Source organism: Barbus barbus, assembly GCF_936440315.1.
Source record: "Barbus barbus genome assembly, chromosome: 7".
NCBI lineage: Eukaryota > Metazoa > Chordata > Actinopteri > Cypriniformes > Cyprinidae > Barbus > Barbus barbus.
Window position 1 is genome coordinate 22,304,416 of NC_136735.1, and position 27,060 is coordinate 22,331,475.

The window sequence follows — 27,060 nt, forward strand, 5'->3', positions numbered from 1 at the left end:
GATTTGGCTGTAAAGTACGTACTCTTTTAGCGCTCGTTAAGTAAGTACTTCTTGAAAAAAAGTACCTACTCGTTGAGTAGGCGGTTTTGGATGCAGCCTTACTGAATCATTCATATCAAACGATTTGTTCAAAACGGCTGATTCAATAGAAAGGAAATTAGTGAATGGACCAGTGAATCACTGGCTCACTCAATTAGTTCAAAAACTGATTCATTCACAGAATGAAACATCGTGTTGCTATGCACTGTTGTATGAAACTGATAGCACATTTGTGCTTGCGGCCTCGCGCACATGCTGATATACAATTAATAATCCAAAGGGGGTGGTAAGGGGGGATGGTGGTTTTACAGAGGGGATGCTTTCCGTAATTTTTTCCACCAGGGGGATGCCATCCCCCCGCATCCCCCCTCAATTCGAGCCCTGTATATATATATATATATATATATATATATATATACAGGTCATTTTCAAAAAATTAGCATATTGTGATAAAGTTCATTATTTTCTGTAATGTACTGATAAACATTAGACTTTCATATATTTTAGATTCATTACAACACAACTTAAGTAGTTCAAGCCTTTTATTGTTTTAGTATTGATGATTTTGGCATACAGCTCATGAAAACCCAAAATTCCTATCTCAAAAAATTAGCATATTTCATCCGACCAATAAAAGAAAAGTGTTTTTAATACAAAAAAAGTCAACCTTCAAATAATTATGTTCAGTTATGCACTCAATACTTGGTCGGGAATCCTTTTGCAGAAATGACTGCTTCAATGCGGCGTGGCATGGAGGCAATCAGCCTGTGGCACTGCTGAGGTGTTATGGAGGCCCAGGATGCTTCGATAACGGCCTTAAGCTCATCCAGAGTGTTGGGTCTTGCGTCTCTCAACTTTCTCTTCACAATATCCCGCAGATTCTCTATGGGGTTCAGGTCAGGAGAGTTGGCAGGCCAATTGAGCACAGTAATACCATGGTCAGTAAACCATTTACCAGTGGTTTTGGCACTGTGAGCAGGTGCCAGGTCGTGCTGAAAAATGAAATCTTCATCTCCATAAAGCTTTTCAGCAGATGGAAGCATGAAGTGCTCCAAAATCTCCTGATAGCTAGCTGCATTGACCCTGCCCTTGATAAAACACAGTGGACCAACACCAGTAGCTGACATGGCACCCCAGACCATCACTGACTGTGGGTACTTGACACTGGACTTCAGGCATTTTGGCATTTCCCTCTCCCCAGTCTTCCTCCAGACTCTGGCACCTTGATTTCCGAATGACATGCAAAATTTGCTTTCATCCGAAAAAAGTACTTTGGACCACTGAGCAACAGTCCAGTGCTGCTTCTCTGTAGGCTTGACCTGGGGAATGCGGCACCTGTAGCCCATTTCCTGCACACGCCTGTACACGGTGGCTCTGGATGTTTCTACTCCAGACTCAGTCCACTGCTTCCGCAGGTCCCCCAAGGTCTGGAATCGGTCCTTCTCCACAATCTTCCTCAGGGTCCGGTCACCTCTTCTCGTTGTGCTGCGTTTTCTGCCACACTTTTTCCTTCCCACAGACTTCCCACTGAGGTGCCTTGATACAGCACTCTGGGAACAGCCTATTCGTTCAGAAATTTCTTTCTGCGTCTTACCCTCTTGCTTGAGGGTGTCAATGATGGCCTTCTGGACAGCAGTCAGGTCGGCAGTCTTACCCATGATTGCGGTTTTGAGTAATGAACCAGGCTGGGAGTTTTTAAAAGCCTCAGGAATCTTTTGCAGGTGTTTAGAGTTAATTAGTTGATTCAGAAGATTAGGTTAATAGCTCGTTTAGAGAACCTTTTCATGATATGCTAATTTTTTGAGATAGGAATTTTGGGTTTTCATGAGCTGTATGCCAAAATCATCAATATTAAAACAATAAAAGGCTTGAACTACTTCAGTTGTGTTGTAATGAATCTAAAATATATGAAAGTCTAATGTTTATCAGTACATTACAGAAAATAATGAACTTTATCACAATATGCTAATTTTTTGAAAAGGACCTGTATATGTTACAGGGCGAACAAGATGCGAGACATGCGGATCCATTTGCAAGCTTTATTCAAAGGCAAGGTCACAAAACAGGCAAGGTTCATGAAATGGCAAACAGGAACAACACAGGCAAGACAAACAGTAATCCTAGGGCAAGCGTGGGTCGACGATCGGCGAACAATATCCAACAGGGTAAGGCAGAGAGATAATCCAGGTAGACGAGCAATAATCCAAATGAGGTGCAAACTAAATCCGAATGGCAAGGCGAAGGGTTAATCCAGGTAACACGGGCAGGTATCAAACACGAGAAAACTAGCAAGGCAAGACTTTAACAACTGAGTGGGCTCCGTAGAGTAGCTATCGCTGGCATATACGCTATACAATACTCAGCAATGACAGAGAGGAAGTCCAAGGCTTATAAAGCGTGTGTGATTGTGTGATCAGCTGTGTAATCAGAGCAATGTGAGATTGGTGACAGCTGTGTGTCACCGGTTTAGGGATACCAGCTGCTCGTACTGACACCAGCGGTGGATCCTCCACACTGGATGCCAGCCTGGGGTACTGAAGAACTGGCCTCGAAGATCTAGGTGCAACAGACAGGGAGTGACAGGACTCTGGATGAACAGCTGTGACGTAGCGAGACTCTGGACGATCAGCTGCGAAGTGACGTGACGCTGGGTGATCAGCTGAGATGTGAAGAGACTCTGGAGGGTCGGCGGAGACGTGAAGAGACTCTGGAGGGTCGCGGAGACATGAAGAGACTCTGGAGGGTCGGCAGAGACGTGAAGAGACTCTGGATGGTCGGCGGAGATGTGAAGAGACTCTGGAAGGTCGGCAGAGACGGGACTTGCCTCGTGACGATCAGTTGAGACGTGACTTGTCTCGTGAAGATTAACCGTGACTGGGCTTGAGTCTGGATGATTAGTTGTGAAGTGGTGTGACTGGATGATCAGCTGAGACGTGGTGTGACTCTGGATGACCAGCTGAGACGAGAAGAGATTCTGGAAGATCTGCGGAAACGTGACTTGACTCGTGATGATTAGCCGAGACATGGCTTGACGCGTGACGATCAACGGTGACTTGACTGGATTCACGATGATCAACTATAACTTGACATGGCTCTTTAACATCAACTGTGACTTGACTTGGCTCTTTAACATCAGCTGTGACTTGACTTGGCTCTTTAACATCAGCTGTGACTTGACTTGGCTCTTTAACATCAGCTGTGGCTTGACTTGGCTTGTTAACATCAGCTGTGACTTCAATTGACTCATGACTGGCAATTTTATATGTAAGACTTAACAAACAACAAATAAAATAACTTTTTGTTTGCATAATCACTAAAACAATAACATTACCAATAATGTTTGGATTTTAAATGACAACTTGACTGACAACAGTTTAATAGCATGTTCAAATAACTAATGTAAATGTTCAAATAAAGCTTTGAAAAAGATTTATAAAAAGGTAAGCATCACTTTTCAGCCTTTAAATATAGAAAAGGGTTGTCAAAATGATAATTGATTAATAAATAATTATATGCATTTTATCCGTGCCATAAATAATTCTACATAATTCTACATAACTTATCTGAATTGTTTAAATGTGTAGAATCCACATAACCTTATTTTTCATCAACCGGTCAAAATTTACAAAATTAACAATCGGTCCGTTTTTGGCCAGAGAGAAACTGCACACAGGCTGAATATAAATACATGTCTCTGTAAATCCGCTCTCTGACACTAGGTGGCACTTATGGAAAAGCTGAATTACAGCTGTTTCATGTATCCTCCGTGGATTAAGAACACTTCCTCTAGGTATTACATGGAGCGAAGATGAAAATAAAATGCCATCGAATTGTTTCTGAAGACAGTCAGGACCTTCAGAGGTACTAATTCATTCATATATTCATTTGTATAATTCCCTTGGCACTCTTTTAAAACCTCCCAGTATTTACGCCCTATTTTCACTCAAAACGAAACTACTCTGCGTGCTGTGCGCACATGATACTGTTACTTAAAACTGTGCTTTATGCTGGACAGTACTTATTTCAAACTCATGTTGTTCAAATCGCGGTAATCGAATGCGATTTTAATATTTTAAATATGAAATGGTAATACTAACTGTGGGGAATTTTATCATGATTTATCATCAAACCGGTAATCGTTACATCCCTACTTCAGTCATAAAAAAGATCTATTTAACAAATATTAAAAATAACTGTCATCAGTGCCGACAGCCTTGTGGGCAGTGTGCCGACCATAGACTGTGAAAAAACATGGATGTAGTGCCTGTGGTTTCGGAAGAGCGTTTTTGAAGCCTGAAGTGGGCGGAGCCGACCACCGCCATCTTGGCAGTGCATCACCACGTCACTCCCGTATAATCGAAAATGGGTAAAAAGGCGGGACGTGGGTGAAGCTGAGGTGCCTGGATTGGTTGCTGAAACTACACCCGCCTACTGACAGCAGTGCTGCTGTGCAAAGACAGAAATCATAACTTGGTCGAAAATTAGTTATTGATAATTTTGGGACATTCATAACCTCCTTTATCATGTGTATAAGTATCTTGGAAAACATCCCCAGAGAAACCAAGGCAGAACACAGTATAACATCAGTTACTTTTTTTCAGTTACTCTTTGACTTTGTTTTGGACCGCTCAAATTAAGTTACGGTGCTCTGCATTTGTTTAGCAATTCGTCAATATTCCTGTGCCAGCTTGGAGTTATACGGTATTCTGCCTTTGTTTTACTGTCTATTAAAGTCTGGCGCGTTTAAATTACAGTGTAACTTGTGTACTTTCATATATCTGTTAGCACTTCATTAGACAAACAAATTAGATAGATCGCGATCTAACAAACTGCTCCATATAACAAAGCACTGTAAACAAGCAATAACTAGTTAATTTGGCAACAATAATTAATCATAAATAATCCTTAAAGTTTTTTTTTTTTTTTTTTTATAATGCAGATTATTTCCTCAGTGCCAACTGTCTGGGGTTGCACTTCTGCACGTGTGAGGACTCGAATGCTGTGACAGCGTATCACACACAAAATCAGCAACTCTTCGCAATTAAATCCTTTTCCTACCTTTTCGTAACTCGATAAAATCCATGGCTATGTACGTGATCTGAGATGTTTAATTCACAATCATTCTTAGCATTATTCCTACTTTCTGGCATTCACATCAATCCACAAGTTGTTCTTATAGGTTAGGCTATTTTCATTCAATTTGATGTAAAAAACAATAGTCTAAGTATGTCTTGCATCCTTTAATGTTAGCGAACATTGCACATAAATAGGTTGCAAAACGGTATCCACTCACGTTTAACTTTTATCTGGTTTTTTATCTGTTTTTTAAAACTGAATCACATTACTATGTTATAGCCTAGCCTTATAGCCAATTGTCACTAGATTTTATACAGATGTTACTATAATGATTCTGTAAATGGTTATCAGCACCCAAATATTGTATATAATGTGGAAGTTACCGCCTTTTGCCTTGGCGTGATATCTCACTTTTTGCTGACAATCGTTTCAACAAGACAATCAATTAATTGTGATTAATTTCAGAAAACAAAATGTGTGATTAATTAGTTTTAATTAGTTCATTGGCTTAATTAGTGTAATTAGTTTAATTATTTTTTTTAATCGATTTGTCTAAAATATTGTAACAAGCACTGCCAAACAAGCATTCTGTTTTCAATGAATATATACTCCAAAGGGGCAACATATCCTTGGGATACAAACATTAAAATAATATTAAGGACAGCAATTTTAGAGTTCATCCCACTATCTGATGTGAGCATAAGTATTGGGACAGTTGAACGTAAGGCAGATGTAAAATATTAAAGGCTATTGTTTAGTTGCAGATCCCTTACATGCAATCAGAGCAGTGAATCTGAGACCCATAGACATCACCATACTCTTGGTCTTATCCTTTAAAGTGCTTTTTTCCCAGCCTTTAATGCAGCCAATTCCAACTGTTGCTTGTTTTGGGGAGTAGGGGAGCCTTTTAATCTCCTCTTCAGCTGGTGAAATTCATGTCCAAACGCATTTAAATCTGGAGATTGATTTGGGCAATCTAAGAATTTCCATTTCTTTCCCCTGATAAACTCCTCAACTGAACTGGCAGGGCGTTTGGTGTCATTTTCCTGATGCGATATGAAGTGCTCTCTGATGAGTCTGGTGGCATTTTCTTGAATATTGGTAGCCAAGATGGTTTTGTACCCTTCCAAATTCATTCTGCTACTGTCATCATACATTAAGTCATCGTTAAAATTGAGAGGGCCTGTTCCAGAGACAGCTATGCATGCCCATGCCATGACACCACCTCCACCATGGTTTACAGATGAGGTTGTATGCTTAGAATCACTTAGAAAAACCTGTGAGGCTTACTTGTTCCAATACTTGCCGGCTTTACATGCCGGCTTTTATTATTGGAACAGATAGTAGTTAGTTGCAAATCCTTTGCTTTCAATAACTGCATCAAGCCTGTGACCCATTGACATCACCAAACTTTTGCATTCTTCTTTTGTGATGCTTTTCCAGGCTTTCAGCGCCGCCTCTTTCAGTTGTTGTTTGTTTTGTGGGGTTACCCCCTTCAGTCTCCTCTTTAGCAGGTAAAAGGCATGCTCTATAGGTTTTAAGTCTGGGAATTGACTTGGCCAGTCTAAAACCTTCCACTTCTTGCCTCTGATGAACTCCTTTGTTGTTTTGGCAGTGTGCTTTGGGTCATTATCTTGCTGCATGAAGGATCTCCCAATAAGTTTGGTTGCATCTTTCTTTAAACAGGCAGACAAAATATTTCTGTAAACTTCGGAATTCATTTTGCTGCTGCCACAATGTGTTACATCATCAATGAAGATTAATTAGCCCATCCCAGAAGAAGCCATGCAAGCCCAAGCCATGACATTACCTCCACTGTGTTTCACAGATGAGCTTGTATGTTTGGGATCATGAGCAGATCCTTTCTTTCTCCAAACTTTAGCATTTCCGTCACTTTGGTAAAGTTTAATCTTTGTCTCATCATTCCATAAAACTTTTGTCCCAGAATTTTTGAGGCTCATCTCTGTACTTTTCTGGTAAATTTCAGCCTGGCCTTCTTATTCTTCTTGCTAATGAGTGGTTTGCATCTTCTGGTGTAGCCTCTATACTTGTTATCATGAAGTCTTCTGCGAACAGTAGATTGTGATACCTTGACTCCTGCCCTCTGGAGTTTGTGGCTGATCTCACTTACAGTTGTTTTAGGGTCCTTCCTGACAGCTCTCACAAAGTTTCTGTCATCAACTACAGGTGTTTTCCTTGGTCTACCTGTTCGATGTCTGTTACTTAGTAAACCAGTGGCTTCTTTCTTCTTCAGGACATTCCAAATGGTTGAAATGGCTATGGCCAATGTGTGTGCAGTGGCTCTGATTGATTTTCCTTCTCTCAGCTTTACAATTGCTTGTTTTTCACCCATAGACAGCTCTCTGGTTTTCATGTTGGTTACACCTCTTAACTATAAATGCAGTTTGAACTGGCAAAACCCAAATCTGAAACTAAGCGTAGACATTCAGTGCTAATTATTGTTTGAAGACCCAGCCACGTTTCATCTTCAATGCCCTTGCTGATGAAAGGAGGTTTTCACTCAAAATCTCAAGATGCATGGCCCCATTCATTCTTTACATAATACGGATCAGTAGTCCTGGTCCCTTTGCAGAAAAACAGCCCCAAAGCATGATGTTTCCACCCCCATGCTTCACAGTAGGTATGGTGTTCTTTGGATGCAACTCAGCATTCTTTCTCCTCCAAACACGACGAGTTGAGTTTTTACCAGAAAGTTCTATTTTGGTTTCATCTGACCATATGCCATTCTCCCAATCCTCTTCTGGATCATCCAAATGCTCTCTAGCAAACTTCAGACGGGCCCGGACATGTACTGGCTTAAGCAGGGGGACACGTCTAGCACGCAGGATTTGAGTCCCTGGCGGCGTAGTGTGTTACTGATGGTAGGCTTTGTTACTTTGGTCTCTGCTCTCTGCAGGTCATTCACTAGGTCCCCCCGTGTGGTTCTGGGATTTTTGCTCACCGTTCTTGTGATCATTTTGACCCCACAGGGTGAGATCTTGCGTGGAGCCCCAGATCGAGAGAGATTATCAATGGTCTTGTATGTCTTCCATTTTCTAATAATTGCTCCCATAGTTGATTTCTTCACACCAAGCTGCTTGCCTATTGCAGATTCAGTCTTCCCAGCCTGGTGCAGGTCTACAATTTTGTTTCTGGTGTTCTTCGACAGCTCTTTGGTCTTGGCCATAGTGAAATTTGGAGTGTGACTGTTTGAAGTTGTGGACAGGTGTCTTTTATACTGATAACGATTTCAAACAGGTGCCATTAATACAGGTAACGAGTGGAGGACAGAGGAGCCTATTAAAGAAGAAGTTACAGGTCTGTGAGAGCCAGAAATCTTGCTTGTTGTAGGTGACCAAATACTTATTTTACAGAGGAATTTACCAATTAATTCATTAAAAAACCTACAGTGTGATTTCCTGGATTCTTTCCCCCCATTCTGTCTGTCATAGTTGAAGTGTACCTATGATGAAAATTACAGGCCTCTCTCATCTTTTTAAGTGGGAGAACTTGCACAATTGGTGGCTGACTAAATACTTTTTGGCCCAACTGTATATATACTGTATATATAAATAATAATATTATTATTTTTTATCTCAGCTTGTGGAAAAGCTTTGTGATGGACTTTGATTCTGGACTTGGCTTTCTCTTTACCACCAGTGTTTTTTTATGTTTGTCACTGTATAATTATGGGTACAAAACAAATTTTAGTACTACAATAAGTTGGTGTCATATAAGTTCATGAAATATATAGTTTCTAACTGCAAATTTAAGTTCAATCCATAAAACCTAAAATGTTTCTAATGTAATATACTCTACAGGTCTGGTAACCACAGCTGTCAGATTTTTTACATAAATTGCGCTTTTTTTACAGTTTGAATATCAATTTGAGAAAGAGTTATAACACATCTAAACCAAGATTTAAACTTTTTAGAAGTATACTTAGGGAGCCTATTACCCCTCGTTCTTTTTACAAACGCATTTTTGGTAACATAAGCTTAGCCAATGATGGGCATGTCAACACATTAGATTTTTAAGTGAATGGTATTGATTCTGCTCTACACCAGTGAGGCCTGCAATGCTGTATAACGCTATTGATGAACCATCAGTCTTGTATAAAACTGTGGAGGCATGCAGCATCTTCTAGCAAACAGAGAGAAGTGACAGGAGGGAAGAGAGTAAGGGGAAAAAAACAAAACATCAATGGACAGTGATGGAGAGCAGATACCAGGGCCAAGATGCAAGCACAGCAGACACAATAAGGCTTGTGTCCATGGCTTGGGTACCCTAAATTAGTGGAGAGAGAGAGAGAGAGAGACTGTAAGCAGCTGTATTGATCCTACTTCAGCCTATCAAACCATCATGCATGACTACAGGGTAGTTAGCTTGAGGTGTTTGCTTCACATGTGCAGGTGCACATGTTTACACATTCTAAAGCCTTACTATGAATTCAGATGAATGGCTATTCTTTTTCTAACACAATAACAGGTACTTCAGCAGAGAAAATCCTGGGTGGTGAAAAAGATTGAAAGCAGAGTGACGGGGAGGGTGGTTGCCTCCCGGAGATAGAAGAAAAGCTGAAATCATAACAAACTCTTCCCCTAGATCCACTGCCTGTACTGTAATGACCTCAACCAGATGGGAATTCGTTTTAATTAAAGTGGAGGGAGATCAGTTATGCAGATGGTTGTCGACAAATATTAGCAGAAATAGACTGTTTAAGGGTTTAATGGTCTAGGCACTTATCACTCCTATTTTCTGTAGCCAGCACAAACTGATAAACAGGAAAGGGTGTTGTTAATCAACCTTGGAACCTTTAAAGCTGGAGATAAGGAGACATTTGGTATCTTTGTAAATTAACTTGAGATTTGGCCAAGACTCTGGTCTGCTTATGTTCACATATATATATGTCAGACTGACATAAAGGGTGTTTTCATATATAGTTTTAGTTTATAGTGTTTTCATATATAGGTTTATCATTTATACTTTAATAGTTTTAAAAGAACCAAACCCAGTTCACTTAAAGGGAACTAGCTGAAAGTGACCTCATTCCTTATAATGTTCACAGTATAGTGGACTCCATAGAAACCCGGTTCTTTTTCCATTTTTTTGAATGAAAGAATGAATGAGGCATTTATATAGAGCTTTATTGGGTATTGCTGTACACCCCAAGCACTTTAAAATCATTGCGGGGGGTGGGGGGTGGGGTCTCTCCTCAACCACCACCAGTGTGCAGCATCCAGCAAGATGATGCGACAGCAGCCACAGAACATGGTTTGGTCTGATCTCAGACCCTTTCTTGTTTACACCACAACTTCATAAGAACTCAGATCCCAGCTTCTGTGCAGCAGTGGAATGCTGGAGTCTGGAAGGGAACATTATGTAGTATAAAGTTATTTCAACTTCCTTATTTCTCAGATAAGACAGTATTAAAAATTTTATTTGCTCCTAAGGGTTTTTTTTTTTTTTGAAGTTCACAATAAGCTGTATTTCATTGTTTGGTTTCGGTAATTATTGTTTCTTCTAAATAATTATATAATATTATACCATGGTCTGCCTTAATACTCAATTATGATTGGCTTGCAGGTATCAGAATTGAGTATTTAGACAGACCATGGTAATATATTATGAAATTATTTACAAAAGATTCGTCATATGCTATATTCTTGGAAAACGTGTTTTACCAGTTGTATACATTGGTATGCATAAAGCATTTTGATTTCACAGTGTCCATTCCTGTGCATTTCACACAGTTTTAAGTACGTTTACCATGCTCCCATGTCACACTCACAAACCATGCCCACATTAACATGGGTTTTAATGGATGATTAAACTCTTTAACGAATTATTATCTGAGATCTCTTGCTTGTACAACCAGCTCTAGTGCCTCTGTATCCTCTTCCCTGTACATATAGCAGCTATGTTTCATCCTGGATTTTTGACTGATCTGAAATCAACATTTTGCATTGGTTTAGAGCTCAGTTTAGAATCATTCTTATTCGGTTTCTTAGAATCATATAATCAATTAAATTAACAGAATTTTATATACTGTATGCTTAATAGTGTGTAATAGATCTGTTTCTGCAGCAGAGCAAGTACCAAAACTTGCTACTGCCGATACATCCACAACATGCTGCTGTGAGCATGTAAGAAATACTGCTGCTGCACATATAACATACATGAAATAACCCCCACAAAGCAGACATAGAATGGACAATACAAGCCAAAAACAAGAACAAAACACCCCTAACAAGCAGATCTATCACCAAGACATATGTGCTGCTGCTGCACCGAAGAGCATTGTGAACCGCATGTATTACTATCTATGTGTGCCTGAGGTACCATGCTGACCAGCTTAACAAAAGTGGCCTATGACTATGTGAGCCTTGGCTACCATGCCGACCAGTTTAACAATAGTGGCCTATGACTATGTGTGCCTGCGCTACCACACCAACTGGCTTAACTCTAATTAGACACGCACTATATGTAATGTTAAATAGCAAATGGATATATGTTGCAATTCCATAGATATAACCCCAGCAGCCCCCTGAACAATGTAGTGAATAGCAGTAAAGATGGCAAAACTCCTTTCCACACAATGTGAGGAAAGTTATATTTTGATGTGATCAGGCTCTGTGGACAACAAAGGAATGACTTTTGCCTTAAGATAAACAACACTACCTCTTGTGGAGAGGGGGGTTAACATTAAGGCCAAAACATTCCAGTGATTTTTCTCAAAATAAAAGTCCTTAATGAACAAGCAAACTAAGAGACCTCAAACTAGGTTAAACTGATAGGAAAATGTTAAGTTTAAATCCTTCCAATTTAACACAAAAAGCAAACCTTGAATAGCAGCTCAATATTCATGTGTCTATTATATATGTGTGTATTTCTATCAAAAAGAGCTTGCGGCGTTGTTGCAAATGCCGCGCCGTCATTACGCATCATGCAGGATCTCTCTGCACGATGGTGATGGCCACTCGGAGGGCGTTTCCTGCTTGGGTAAACCCCTCGTGGAAGCCGCTCTGATTGAGATGGAATGCTCACATTGTGTGAACATGAGTCTCGTTACTCTGCGCGCTCGGATCGCTTTCTTTTCAGAGAACGAAGCCGCTCCTCACGCCCTCCTGTTTTCTTCCTCCCAGGGACCTGTGGGGAAAAAACAGCAGGGCAAAGGGATTAAGCGCTCAGCAGACTCCACGTGCCTTGCCCCCCGCTAAGCAGAGAGAATTCTCCCGTCCTCTTCAAGCATGCGGTTGGCCCCGTCCCTTCATCGTCTGCCGAGCCCAGCGACGCAAAGCCAGGGATGGATGCCGAACTCTTCCGCATCCTCTCTAAGACAGTCGACGAGCTGGGTTCGGAATGTTCTACGCCAGAGGAGCCCACTCGTAGTCGTCTGGACGGATGGTTCCTGCTGGGGCACCGTACCGTGATTGCCGCAGCTAAACCTCACCGAGATCAAGGAGGCTGACAAGGTCCCTTTCCTCGACTCCCCGGTCTCCCCTACGGGGCTCTTTGGACCTGCAGTCGAGGGTTTTGCGGAGCGATTCACCGTGGCTCAGAAGTCGCCCCAGGCCATGCGACACTTCCTGCCGAAGCGGTCCAGCTCTGCAACGGCCGCTAGTCTCCCCAAGCCTGCTCCAGCGCAACAGCCAGCTAAACCTGTGCCGTCGCCCACTCAGCCTGCTCAGAAGCCTGAGTCTCGACAGCTAAGCCAAGCGCTACCCGTTTCCGAAGCGTCAAGGACCCCGGCCCAAGCTGACCTTGGACCCTGCGCCCATGGCTTCATCCTGATCCGCTAGGAAGGAAGAGGAGGGGGCAAAGTCTCGCAAATGCCGGACCAACCCCGAACCGCCCTCTGTTGTGCCTTCAAGCACCCCATTCAGTTCCGGGTGCCAAGGCCGGTTTGTTTGTCACAAAAACTGTTGTGAATCACGGGCCCTTTCCAAAAGCACCTCCACATACAGCTGCTGTTATAGCGAGAAAAATAAAAAATAAACATTCTCAAAAAGAGAGCAAATTTCCTCTTCCAATTACCAAGTGTGTCGAGTCCCCGCAAGGCGACTCACCACCCGAACTAATCCAACCCCTTGCCTGGCGGGCCATCCCCGGAGTGTCTCATTGGGTTCTGGGGATTATAGAACGAGGTTATACACTTCAATTCGCTCAAAGACCCCCACGGTTCAGCGGCATGGTCTCCACCTCAGTGCTGAGCAGCAACGCTCACGTTCTGCAAGCCGAGGTAAAGAATTTGCTGGCAAAAGGAGCTATAGAGATAGTTCCTCCAGCTCAGAGCGAGTCAGGCTTCTACAGCCGTTATTTCCTCGTCCCCAAAAAGGATGGCGGCCTCCGGCTCGTTCAGAATGACTACACTGAAGCAGATCCTCTCACAAATTCGCCCAGAGGACTGGTTCTTTTCTCTGGATCTGAAAGATGCTTACTTTCACATCCAGATATCCCCCCGTCACAGACGATTCTTGAGATTCGCCTTCAAGGGAGTGGCTTATCAATACACGGTCCTGCCCTTTGGGCTGGCTCTAGCTCCCCGCACTTTTACGAAGTGCATAGACGAGGCTCTCTCCCCTCTGAGAGAGATGGGAGTCCGTGTCCTGAATTACCTCGACGACTGGCTCATTCTAGCACAGTCGAAGGCAGAGCTAATAGCCCACAGGTCCCTCCTCCTCAGTCACTAGGAGCGCCTGGGACTCAGGATCAATTTGGCCAAGAGCTCCCTGTCCCCCAGCCAACGAACTTCGTTCCTGTGGACAGTTTTCGACTCAGCCCACATGAGGGCGAAAGTCACGCCAGATAGTGTTCTGGCCATACGACAGCTCGCGGCTTCCTTCAGAATTGGAGCCTCCTACCCACGCAAATCGTTTCAAAGGATGCTGGGCCTCATGGCCTCCGCATCGCCAGTTCTTCGGTTGGGCCTTCTCAGGATGAGATACCTTCAGTACTGGCTGAAACCTCTAATTCTGCCCCATGCGTGGCGTCATGGACGCATCCGCATCAGGGTGGACCAGGCCTGCGTGTCAGCCCTGGGCCCCTGGAAGGACCTATGGTGGTTCGAACAGGGCGTGACAATGGGTTTGGTTTACAGAAGAAAGGTTGTTACGACAGATGCCTCCAACACAGGTTGGGGGGTCTGTGCGATGGCAGACCGACCTTCGGCTCCTGGACGAACGCGGAAGGACAGCTACACATCAACTGCCTCGAAATGACAGCAGTATGTCGAGCTCTTCAGATCTTCCTGCCAGTCCTGATGCGACACTATGTGCTAGTCCATTCAGACAGCATGACAGTAGTGTCATACATAAACCGCCAGGGCAGGCTCACCTCGAAACGCCTTTTCGAGATGGTAGAACGACTCTCGGTATGGGGACATCTCAACCTGCGTTCATTGAGAGCAGCTCATGTGCTCGGCGTACTGAACCAAGTAGCAGATATGCTCTCTCGGATCAACGTCCCCTCAGAGGAGTGGATGCTTCACCCACAGATGGTTCAGGAAATCTGGCGAATCTTTGGCAGGGCTGAGGTCGACCTCTTCGCCTCCAAACACAACTCTCACTGCCAAACTTACTTTTCGAAGAGTGAGGATGCGTTGGCCCACGAATGGCCCAACCTCCTTCTGTGTGCTTTTCCCCCGATCACTCTGATTCCTCAAGTAATCAGGTGAATCAGGGAACACAACCACAAAGTGCTTCTGGTGGCACCACTCTGGAAGAACCATCATTGGATCTCAGAGCAATCTCAGCTGCTAATAGCGGCTCCATGGCCCATTCCCCTGAGACGAGACCTCCTCTCTCAGGCGAACAGAACAATCTGGCACCCCCAGCCTGAGCTGTGGGCCCTGCATCTATGGGCACTCGATGGGAATCATTAGATCTCCCCGAGAATGTCCTAAATACCATCTCACAGGCTAGAGCCCCGTCCACGAGATGCCTCTACACCCTTAAGTGGTCGGTTTTCTCCACCTGGTGTGAAGCCCACGGCGAGGAGCCAACAACATGTGACATATCAGTGATATTGTCCTATTTACAAGAGCTGTTGGATAAGGGCCGCGCCCCTTACACGCTTAGAGTCTATGTGGCAGCTATAGCAGCTTCTCACGCTCCTATAGCTGGACAGTCGATGGGCCGGAACAACCTGGTTGTCCGTTTCCTGAGGGGTTCTAGGAGGCTCCATCCGCCCCGACCCCTCACAGTCCCTGCATGGGACTTGTCCACGGTCCTGAGAGCCCTCAAAAGCACCCCCTTTGAGCCACTACAATCTGAAAGCTTAAAAACACTGTCGCTCAAGACCGCTCTGCTGCTGGCGCTAGCATCGGTGAAGCGAGTAGGTGACTTGCAGGCTCTCTCTGTAAGCCCCGCCTGCCTTGAGTTTGGGCCTAACGACTCTAGTTAATTACAGACCGATCTCAAATCTCCCTTTTCTGTCAAAGATACAAGAAAAGGTAGTATACTCGCAATTATATTCCTTCTTAGAGAAAAATAGTATTTGTGAGGAATTCCAGTAAGGATTTAGACCATATCATAGTACTGAGACTGCTCTCATTAGAATTACAAATGACCTGCTTCTATCATCTGATCGTGGTTGTATCTCTGTATTAGTTCTACTGGATCTTAGCGCTGCGTTCGACTCTATCGACCACAACATTCTTTTAAATAGACTAGAACACTTTGTTGGCATTAGTGGAAGTGCATTAGCATGGTTTAAATCGTACTTATCTGACCGCCATCAGTTCGTAGCAGTGAATGAAGAGGTATCATATCGATAACAAGTGCAGTATGGAGTACCTCAAGGCTCAGTACTAGGGCCGTTACTTTTCACGCTTTACATGTTACCCTTGGGAGATATTATCAGGAGACATGGTGTTAGCTTTCACTGTTATGCTGATGATACTCAGCTCTATATTTCTTTGCGGCCCAGTGAAACACACCAAATTGAGAAACTAACGGAATGCATAGTCGATATAAAAAACTGGATGACGAGTAACTTCTTACTGCTGAATACTGAAAAAACAGAGGTGTTAATTATCAGACCTAAAAACCCCACATGTAATAACCTAGAACACCATCTATCACTTGACGGCTGCTCTGTCAATTCTTCTTCATCAGTTAGGAACCTAGGTGTGTTGTTTGATAGCAATCTTTCATTTGAAAGCCATGTTTCTAGCATCTGTAAAACTGTGTTTTTCCATCTCAAAAACATATCTAAATTGCAACCTGTGCTCTCAACGTCAAATGCAGAAATACTAATTCATGCGTTTATGACCTCAAGGTTAGACAATTGTAATGCTTTATTGGGTGGTTGTTCTGCACGCTTGATCAACAAATTACAGCTGGTCCAAAATGCAGAAGCTAGAGTCCTTACTAGAACCAGGAAGTACGACCATATTAGCCCGGTTCTGTCAACACTGCATTGGCTCCCTATCAACCATCGTATAGATTTTAAAATCTTGTTAATTGCTTATAAAGCCCTGAATGGCTTAGCTCCTCAGTACTTGAGCGAGCTCTTATCACATTATAGTCCTCTACGTGCGCTGTGTTTTCAAAACTCTGGCCGTTTTGAGATGAAATTTAGAGGAGACAAATCTGAGAGCTCCCGAGTCTTTAGTGTAGGAGAAAAATCTGAGCACTATGTGTAATGTTGTTGAGATCTCATCTAATGCTTTAAAAGAGACAAATGTGAGAGATCCAGAGTCTCTAGCTAAGGAGAAATATCTGAGCACAGTGTGTGATTGTAGGAGCCTATTTTTGTTCAGATTCAGTAACCAATGTTATATTATGCGGTGCATTTCAGTTTTGAATGTTTTTGTTTGGATTGTTTGCATTTGTGAAATTACTTTATTCATATATGCCATTTGGATACATATTCTGTATTTTTCATTGAAAATATGTACTATGTAAAAATTGTGAACTGGCTCTTTAAGAATGTGTCAGTTAAGTCTGGCAGTGTGTTCTTTGGAAAACAGCAGAGTGTTTTATCTCTGAGCCAAGATTAAAGCAATATTTTGAACCACAAAACGGATTACGTGGATTTCTTTATTGGACACGGAACAAGTAAAACAGAAACTGAAACTAAGATGCGCACTCACATTAGTAAAGAAAACGTCTCGGTTACTGATGTAACCCTCGTTCCCTGAAGGAGGGAACGGGAGACGTAACGTCGACGTGACGACGTAATTGGGATCACTTCAGAGAGCCCTATCAACTTCGAGTATCTACAGAACAAGCCAATGAACGTTGGCGTGCGTGAACGCGTCACGCGCCCCCGCCCCGCTGCGCGGGTATAAACCGGAAGCACACATTGTTTTTCGCTGAGGAGCCGAGATTGTGACGGCCATGCAGCGATGGTCAGCAACAGTGGCGACGGGACGTTACGTCTCCCGTTCCCTCCTTCAGGGAACGAGGGTTACATCAGTAACCAAGACGTTCCCTTTCAGTCGCTCACGTTCGACGTAACGTCGACGTGACGACGTAATTGGGATCCCATGGAAAACGCCACGGTTGCTGCCACATCCAGCGCCCTACGCAAGACTCTCAGCCCCCCAACTGCTGGGGCGGAAGACCTGCGTAGAGGGAGCTCAACTGCTGTTCCATTACCCCCCACACAGTGAACTCTTAATAACACTGGGAAAGCGTACCTTTCCAGGGAAAAAGACGCTGCGGAGCCACATCCTGCCCGAAGGGAGGTAACATGTGGAGAATACACATATGGACTGGCCGAGGGGGCAGTGCAACATATGGAATGTCACTGGGGTGGCTCCACCCGAAGGGGGGGGAGACACACCGGACAGTGACGGCAGAGCAGACTCTGCCAAGGGAAGACACGGGCTCACCGCAGGGAGCTGGTCGTGGAAGAATACACATATGGGATCGCCGCAGGGAACGCACATATGGAACCCAGCCTAGCACAAGTTACACAAGCATACGAGCACTAGGCCTGGCGTCGGACGCTCCGCAACGTCCGACTGCCGAAGGGGTGCGGAGGAACTCACAGGGTTCGCCAAGTGGGGAACTCGACTGGAGTACAAAGCGCACGTATCCGTTCCTAGGAAGGGAGTGGCGCAGCAAGCCGACACTAAGGCGGGAGCTTTGATGTTACCGGCTAGAAGAAGCGAGTACACAGGAAGAACCCGGCTCAACACGTAAGCTATAAAACCTAGAGAACGTGTTAGGTGTCGCCCAGCCCGCAGCTCTACAGATGTCTGTCAGCGAGGCGCCGTGTGCCAGCGCCCAGGAAGAAGCGACACCCCTAGTGGAGTGGGCTTTCAACCCAGGCGGGCAGGGCACGCCTTGGACTTCGTAAGCCAAGGCGATGGCATCCACTATCCAGTGGGCCATCCTCTGCTTGGAGACAGCCTCCCTTTCTGCTGGCCTCCGTAACAGACGAAGAGCTGATCTGAGGTCCTGAGGCTTTGCGTTCTGTCCACGTACAGACGCAGAGCGCGAACGGGACAGAGAAAAGCCAGGGCTGGGTCTGCCTCCTCCGAAGGCAGCGCTTGCAGGTTCACTACCTGGTCCCGGAAGGGAGTGGTAGGAACCTTGGGCACGTATCCGGGCCGGGGTCTCAGGATGACGTGAGAGTTACCCGGGCCGAATTCTAGGCACGATTCGTCGACCAAAAATGCATGCAGGTCCCCTACCCTCTTGATAGAGGCCAATGCAACCAGGAGTACTGTCTTACAGGACAGAATTTTTAACTCAGCTGACTGCAGAGGCTCAAAGGGTGGTCTCTGAAGTGCCGAAAGGACCAGAGACAAATCCCAAGAGGGTATAGAGAGTGGGCGAGGAGGATTCAGTCTCCTCGCTCCCCTCAGGAACCTGACGATCAGGTCGTGCTTCCCAAGAGACTTACCATCAACCGCATCGTGATGTGCAGCAATGGCGGCAACATACACTTTAAGGGTGGAGGGAGACAGCCTTCGCTCCAGCCCATCTTGCAGGAAGGAAAGCACGGCTCTGATGGAGCAAGATCGGGGGTTCTCCTCGTGAGAGGAGCACCAGTCAACGAACAGGTTCCACTTCAACGCATAGAGGCGCCTCGTAGAGGGGGCTCTAGCGGAAGTGATGTTGTCAACTACCGCAGGGGGTAGGTCACCTAGAACCTCCGCGTCCCGTCCAGGGACCAGACATGGAGTTTCCAGAGGTCTGGGCGCGGGTGCCACAGGGTGCCCCGTCTCTGAGAGAGCAGGTCTTCTCTCAGAGGAATGGGCCAGGGAGGGGCTGTCGCGAGGAGCACTAGTTCCGGGTTGGGCCAACCAGGTCCGGTTGGGCCAATACGGCGCAACTAGCAAGACCTGCTCCTCGTCCTCCCTGACTTTGCACAAGGCCTGTGCAAGAAGGCTCACTGGGGGGAACGCATACTTGTGTAGGCCCCGGGGCCAGCTGTGTGCCAGAGCATCCGTGCCGAGGGTCCCCTCGGTCAGAGAATAGAACAACTGGCAATGAGACGTGTCCGGGGTGGCAAACAGATCTACCTGTGCGGTCCCGAAGCGCCTGAACATCAGCTGGACCACCTGGGGATGGAGTCGCCATTCTCCCGGTAGCACCTGCTGCCGTGAGAGCTCGTCGGCTGCACGGTTGAGCAGGCCCGGAATAAAAACGGCACGAAGCGACCTCAGATGCTTCTGACTCCAGAGGAGGAGATGGCGGGCGAGTTGTGACATGCGGCGAGAGCGTAGACCACCTTGGCGGTTGATGTACGCAACGGTCGCAGTGCTGTCCGAACGGACTAGTACGTGCTTGCCTAGTAGCAGCGGTTTGAAGCGGCTCAGCGCAAGACGTACTGCTAACAACTCGAGGCAGTTGATGTGCCAATGCAGTTGAGGTCCCGTCCACAGACCTGAAGCTGCATGCCCGTCGAACGTGGCCCCCCAGCCGGTGGCAGAGGCATCCGTGGAGACCACAGAGTGCCTGGACACTTGTTCCAGGGGAACACCTACCCGCAGGAATGAAGGGTCCGACCACAAGCTGAGAGTTTGGCGACAGTGCGGAGTCACTTGAACCCGGCACGAGCCGCTCTGCCACGCCCATCTCGGGACTCGATCATGGAGCCAGTGTTGGAGCGGCCTCATATGAAGCAATCCGAGCGGCGTAACCGCGGCTACAGATGCCATATGCCCCAGGAGCCTCTGAAAGAGTTTCAGTGGTGCCGCTGTTCTGCGTCTGAGCGTGCTCACGCAGCTCAACACTGACTGGACACGGGCCTCGGTGAGGCGCGCTGTCGTGTTGACCGAGTCCAACTCCATACCGAGAAAAGAGATCCTCTGCCCGGGGGTGAGTTTGCTCTTTTCCCAGTTGACCCGAAGCCCTAGGTGGCTGAGGTGGCTGAGCACCATGTCCCTGTGTTCGCACAACTGCTCTCTCGACTGGGCTAGAATAAGCCAGTCGTCGAGGTAGTTGAGAACGCGAACACCCCGCTCGCACAAGGGAGCAATGGCCGCCTCCGCGACTTTCGTGAAGACGCGGGGCGACAGGGCAAGCCCGAAGGGTAAGACCTTGTACTGATATGCCCGTCCCTCGAACGCAAAACGCAGAAACGGTCTGTGTCGAGGGAGAATCGAGACATGAAAGTACGCGTCCTTCAGGTCGATCGCTGCAAACCAATCCTGGGGACGGATGCATTTGAAAATGCGTTTCTGCGTAAGCATCTTGAACGGTAGCCTGTGAAGGGACCGGTTCAGGACGCGCAGGTCCAAGATTGGCCGTAACCCACCACCTTTCTTGGGTACAATGAAGTACGGGCTGTAGAAGCCGGTCTTCATATCGGCTGGAGGGACTGGCTCGATCGCGTCCTTCGCCAGTAGGACTGCGATCTCTGCCCTGAGCACAGGGGCACTGTCTGCCAGAACACGGGTGAACAGAATGCCCCTGAAAGCAGGGGGGCGCCGGGCGAACTGAATCGCTTAGCCGAGTCTGATGGTACGGATGAGCCAGCGAGACGGGCTGGGAAGCGCTACCCACGCTCCCAGGGACCGAGCAAGCGGGACCAAGGGCACCACAGACGTACCCGGGGTGGGGCAGCGCGGCGGAATGCAGGGACCCGACTCGGACGGCGCAGCGGCACGAAGTGGGGTCTGAGTGTGTGGTGCAGCACATACCTGCTTCCGTCGAAGGGCAGAGAGAGTGTGCGGAGGCGTCAGTGCGTCCAGGACACGGCCACTGCTGCCCGCTGGCGATGAAAGAGGGGCTCGGGAGTGACAAGGCATGGTGGCGTCGTCGACTGCCAAGCGCGCCCTCTTGGGGCCCAGAGGTTTCAGAAATTGCTCTTTCTTTGAAAATGTGGGTACCACTGACCCGTGGGAACAAAAGGAAAGGAAACAAAAGATTCTCCACCCGGCCCTCCACCGGGGGAAGGAGTGGCGCCTTCGCCATCTCCTGAAGAGCAACTTGATCGACCTCTGGGCCGCCCGTCTCAGGGTCGTTTGCACCGTCGCTTGCCCCCTGGTTTGGCAGCGGCCTGGACGGGCGGGGTCGGCTTCCTACGGCTTGCTCCGCGCTGAGGCCTGGATGGTTGCTGCTGCTGGGGCTTAGCGGGAGCGGAGGACGCCGCAGAAGGCCGACCTCGGCGACGAGTAGACGGAGGATCTGCGGCCGGCGGACGGGAGGAAGCAGCAGCGGTCCGCCGGGGCAGGATGTGCCGGATGGCCTCCGTCTGCTTCTGTGCGGCCGAGAACTGCTGGGCAAAGCTCTCGACCGCGTCGCCGAACAACCCAACCTGGGAAAGAGGGGCATCCAGGAACCGATATTTATCGGCGTCCCTCATATCCGCCAGGTTGAGCCAAAGGTGACGCTCCTGGACCACCAAGGTGGACATCGCCTGACCGACTGAACGTGCGGTTTCCTTCGTCGCCCGGAGGGCGAGGTCGGTTGCCACACGGAGCTCCCGAAGGAGCTCTGGGTCAGAACCACCCTCGTTCATGTCCATGAGCGCCTGGGCCTGGTGGACCTGCAAGAGCGCCATGGCATGGAGGGCGGAACCAGCCTGTCCACAGGCCTTGTAAGCCCTCGCCGTTAGACCGGACGAGAAACTACAGGCCATGGACGGGAGGCGTGGACTACCCCGCCAAGAGGAAGCGGACGCCGGACACAGTTGCATCGCGACGGCCCGCTCCACTGGGGGAATATCCACATACCCCTCAGCTGCCCCGCCGTCGAGGGTGGCGAGGGGGGAGGAGCCACTAGGATGGCTTCGGGCACTATACGGTGCCTTCCACGTCCTAGAAAGCTCCTTATGCACTCCCGGAAGAAAGGTACCGGGGCGGCGCACTGAGAACCAGCACGGCCCGCCCCGAGAAACCAATCGTACAACCGAGAAGGTTCGGGACATGGTGGAGGGTTCCACACAAGCCCAACCTTCTCGGCGGCCCGGGAAAGCATAGCCGCCCATTCTGGATCAGTCTCGGACGCCACACGCCCCGAAGGGGGTAACGCAGCCGAGTCGTCATCTCCAGAGGACTGAAGCTCCCCCTGCGATGCTGCGATCGACATCTGGTCGTCAGGAGGAGCCCCAAAGGAAACGGCTGGTCGTTCCGGAGAAGGACCAAGACGTTCGCTAAGGGACTCCACTGGCAGCAGCGCTTGTGAGGCATGAGGGGCCCGCGGAGGTTGACTCGACGGGGAAGCCCTCACGGTAATCCTCAGATCACCCTGGTCATGCACCGAAGTAGGTCTATACTGCGGGGCAGAATAAACCCTAGATCGGGGCATAGGCGAGGGGACTGCACCTCCCTTGAGGTAAGCGAGTCTCGATCTAAGCGCTGAGATAGTCATATTCCCGCAATGGGAACACGAACTATCCACAAAAGCTGCCTCAGCGTGTTGAAGGCCCAAACACGAGAGGCAACTACTGTGGCCATCTGCTGGCGCCAGGGAACGATGGCATCCAGAAACGCACAAGCGGAATGACATCTTGAAAAAGACGCAGCGTCACGCTTGTGTTGCTCTTTTAGTGAAAACAAAAAATAGAAAATAACTCTCTAGTGCTGAGGCACCCAGGGGTAGCCGCGGTGTGAATGAACACACGGGGAAACGCCCACCGGACCGACACACACACACAGCACAATAGTGCTGTGAAAACAGCAGTTGTGAGCTGCAATGCTCGCGGCCACCGCTGATCGCGCCGTCACACCAACACAAGGAGAGTCCTCTTCTTGTTCTCAAGGCAGTCTTACTGTAGAGTTCGGAAGTGAAAGCTCGGCTCCGAAGCGAAAGACAATGTGTGCGTGCGCCCGCTTCCGGTTTATACCCACGTTACGTCGAACGTGAGCGACTGAAAGGGAACTAATTCCTGATGGATAAGGACATGTTTGACACAAAGATTTATGGATGTTTTGAGGAACGATTGATCTCACCATGTGGAGTTTCTTTGGAAAATTACGTTTTATGATTATTTCGGAGTTGCGGCATCATCTACATGTGGTCTAACGGCGCTGTTTCTGTTGAGATTTCTGAGGTAAAGATTTGAACCATGGCTTTGCACAGTTCTATAAGTGAAGTGACATTCAGCCAAGTATGGTGACCCATACTCGGAATTCGTGCTCTGCATTTAACCCATCCATCGTGCACACACACAGCAGTGAACACACACACACCGTGAACACACACCCGGAGCAGTTCCGTTATATAAACAACGATTCACTTGTTTGATGCTTGAAATTAAAGAATGGATGATAGTACGAAAACAACTGAGGATTGCACTAGTAGTAAAAGGCTGGTAAAAATGACAGAGCAAAGGAAGAACAAAATAAAAGCCTTGTGCAACCAAGGAAAGCTAAATTAGCTCAACTCACAAGCAAATCTAAGGAAATTTAACAACTTATGGATGATGGTGCACATGTTGACACTCAGACTAAATTAGAAACAGAAAACAAATACTTATATAAACCCATATGGAAAGGTAATATATTCACATATATGTGAAGTTAAATATATTGAAATATATGTTGAAAATATATTTAAAAAATACATATAATGCAGATGTTGTGTGTGTGTGTGTGTGTGTTTACAAAGGCTATTTGTGAAATTATATTATATGCCTCATGAATTTTTAATCAGTGTGTTTTTGCAATGCAGGAATGCATTTTGTTTCTACACTACGTTTACCATTTTTAAAGCTATTATATAAGGAAGGAAAGGAAAGTTCAGGACAATTTTCAAATTTTATGTGCTATTATGTAAACGCTGCGTAACTTTCACGTGTGTCACGGTTCTGGTTTAGTTAATTAGGAATCATCGTTTAGTCCTGTCACCTGTTTTGTGTTAATTATCTTGTTTGTTCCTTTGTCCTGATCCCTTTAAAGGTCCTCAGTTCTCCTCATGTCTCTGTCAGGTCTTAAAGTGCTGTATGCGTTGTTAGAAGTTTGATTCCTTGTATTCTGAAACTCTTTTGTTATTAAAACCCTGTTTTCTACTTGCCCTCTCGTTCCTGCATTCCTTCGTGGAGCAAACCGTTACAGAAGACCTGACCGAACAGAAGATGAGGAGGCGGCTGATGTTAGTTCCCCGCAAGGGAGATTCGGGGATGTTCCGCGAGCTTCCTCCGCTCGCGGCGATGATGATGCCGCCCCCCGCGACTATGATGATTCCGCCCGCGGCGAAGATGGTGCTGCCGTACGAGGCGATGATGATTCCGCCCGCGGCGAAGATGGTTCCGCCGTCCACGGCGATGATTGTGCCGCCGTACGAGGCGATGATGATTCCGCCCGCGGCGAAGATGGTTCCGCCGTCCGAGGCGATGATGGTTCCGCCCGTGGGCGAAGACAGTTCCGCCGACACAAAACGCGGGGCTATTGGATGAGGCTCTGCCCCCGGAGTTCTTGGCTCCCGTACTCTCTCCAGTGCCTGCTCCTTGCCAGTGCCCTCCAGTGCCTGCTCCTCGCAAGTGCCCTCCAGTGCCTGCGCCTCGCAAGTGCCCTCCAGTGCCTGCTCCTCGCAAGTACCCTCCTGCGTCTCCGCTGGTCCCGTCCAGCTCTCCTGTGTCTCCACTGGTTCCGCCCAGCTCTCCTGCGTCTCCGCTGGTTCCGCCCAGCTCTCCTGCGTCTCCGCTGGTTCCCCCCAGCTCTCCTGCATCCCCGCTGGTCCTGTACGGATCCGCGCTCCCAGAGCACCCCCGAGAAGTCGCACTTCCAGAGCATCCGAGAATTCGCGCTGTCAGAGCGCCGCCGAGAGTCCGCGCTGCAAGAGCGCCCTCCTGCATCTCCGCTGGTCCCGTCCAGCTCTCATTGGTCTCCGCTGGTCCCGTCCAGCTCTCCTGCATCTCCGCTGGTCCCGTCCAGCTCTCCTGCATCTCCGCTGGTCCCGTCCAGCTCTCCTGCGTCTCCGCTGGTCCCGTCCAGCTCTGCGCCTCCCGAGCGCCCTCAAGTATCCGCGCTGCAAGAGCACCCTCAAATGTCCGCGCTGCAAGAGCGCCCTCAAGTATCCATGCTGCAAGAGCGCCCCCAAGTGTCCGCGCTGCAAGAGCGCCCTCAAGTATCCGCGCTGCAAGAGTGCCCCCAAATGTCCGCGCTGCAAGAGTGCCCTCAAGTATCCGCGCTGCAAGAGCGCCCTCAAGTATCCGTGCTGCAAGAGTGCCCCCAAATGTCCACTCCTTCCGAGCGTCCTCAAGAGCCCGCTCCTCCAGAGCGCCCTCCAGTGTCCGCTCCTCCTATAGGCGCTCCACAGAGCCTGCTTCTCCTCAATTGTTCCCTGGAGGGAACTTCCCAAAGAAATTTTTTTGGGGGGGCTATATACCCCTGGCCTGCGTGGCCGGGCCGAAGGCAAAGGCCACGGAGCTCCCTGTGCTATCTCGGCCAACCCAAAAAATAGTCCCTCCAGGGCCTACCGTGTCACCTGATCCGCCATGGCCTCCCGTGTCTCCTGATCCGCCCTGGAGGCTTCCCTGATCTCCTCCCTGTCCTGGCCCGGCCCCAGCCTCCAGAGCGCCGCCCCCCCGCCCATTATGTGTATGTTACGGTGCGGGACGCACCTTCCGGGAGGGGGGCGATATCTGTCACGGTTTAGTTTCCTTTCAGTTCTGTTTTGACCTTATTTGGTAGTTCCTGTTCTGGTTTAGTTAATTAGGAATCATCGTTTAGTCCTGTCACCTGTTTTGTGTTAATTATCTTGTTTGTTCCTTTGTCCTGATCCCTTTAAAGGTCCTCAGTTCTCCTCATGTCTCTATATGGTCTTAAAGTGCTGTAAGCATTGTTAGAAGTTTGATTCCTTGTATTCTGAAACTCTTTTGTTATTAAAACCCTGTTTTCTACCTGCCCTCTCGTTCCTGCATTCCTTTGTGGAGCAAAACATTATGTGTTTGATGGGCGCGTGCGTTGAACATTCGAGGCGCATTTAAACTGGGGTGGAGGGAGTTACCATGGAAACGGGACAGCAGCTCAGCTGATGAGTAGCAAAAAAACATCTCGGTTACGTATGTAACCAGGGTTCCCTGAATAGGGAACGAGATGCTGCGGTGACGTCACCATATGGGAACACCCTTTGGTGTGACGAATGTCTGAAGCCCTGTACCATCCCGCCAATTCCATTGGCCAAATAGCGCTTGGCACTGCCTTTCGTATGCGTAAGCATAGTATACCTGCGTGCCGTGCGCTATTTCACTCAGATTTCATGGACTGAGGAAACGCTATCAAAGGTACGGAACGGCCTGAACCGCAGCATCTCGTTCCCTATTCAGGGAACCGTGGTTACATATGTAGCAATTTAGCTCAAAGTGAGATGAACATAATTAATCATAACGGGTTGTTATCAATTATATATTCATCTTCAGGAATTAACTGTAGCATTAATAGTACAATAAAATGATTTGTTCATCCGCAGTATGGACACTTTTAATCGTCTATTGACTCTAAGGAAAATAATTTATCTGGCCACAAAAAATAATTCCCTCGCTAATACATCACTCATAGAGCATGTAACAAAACCGAAACGTTAAAGTGACCTCGTT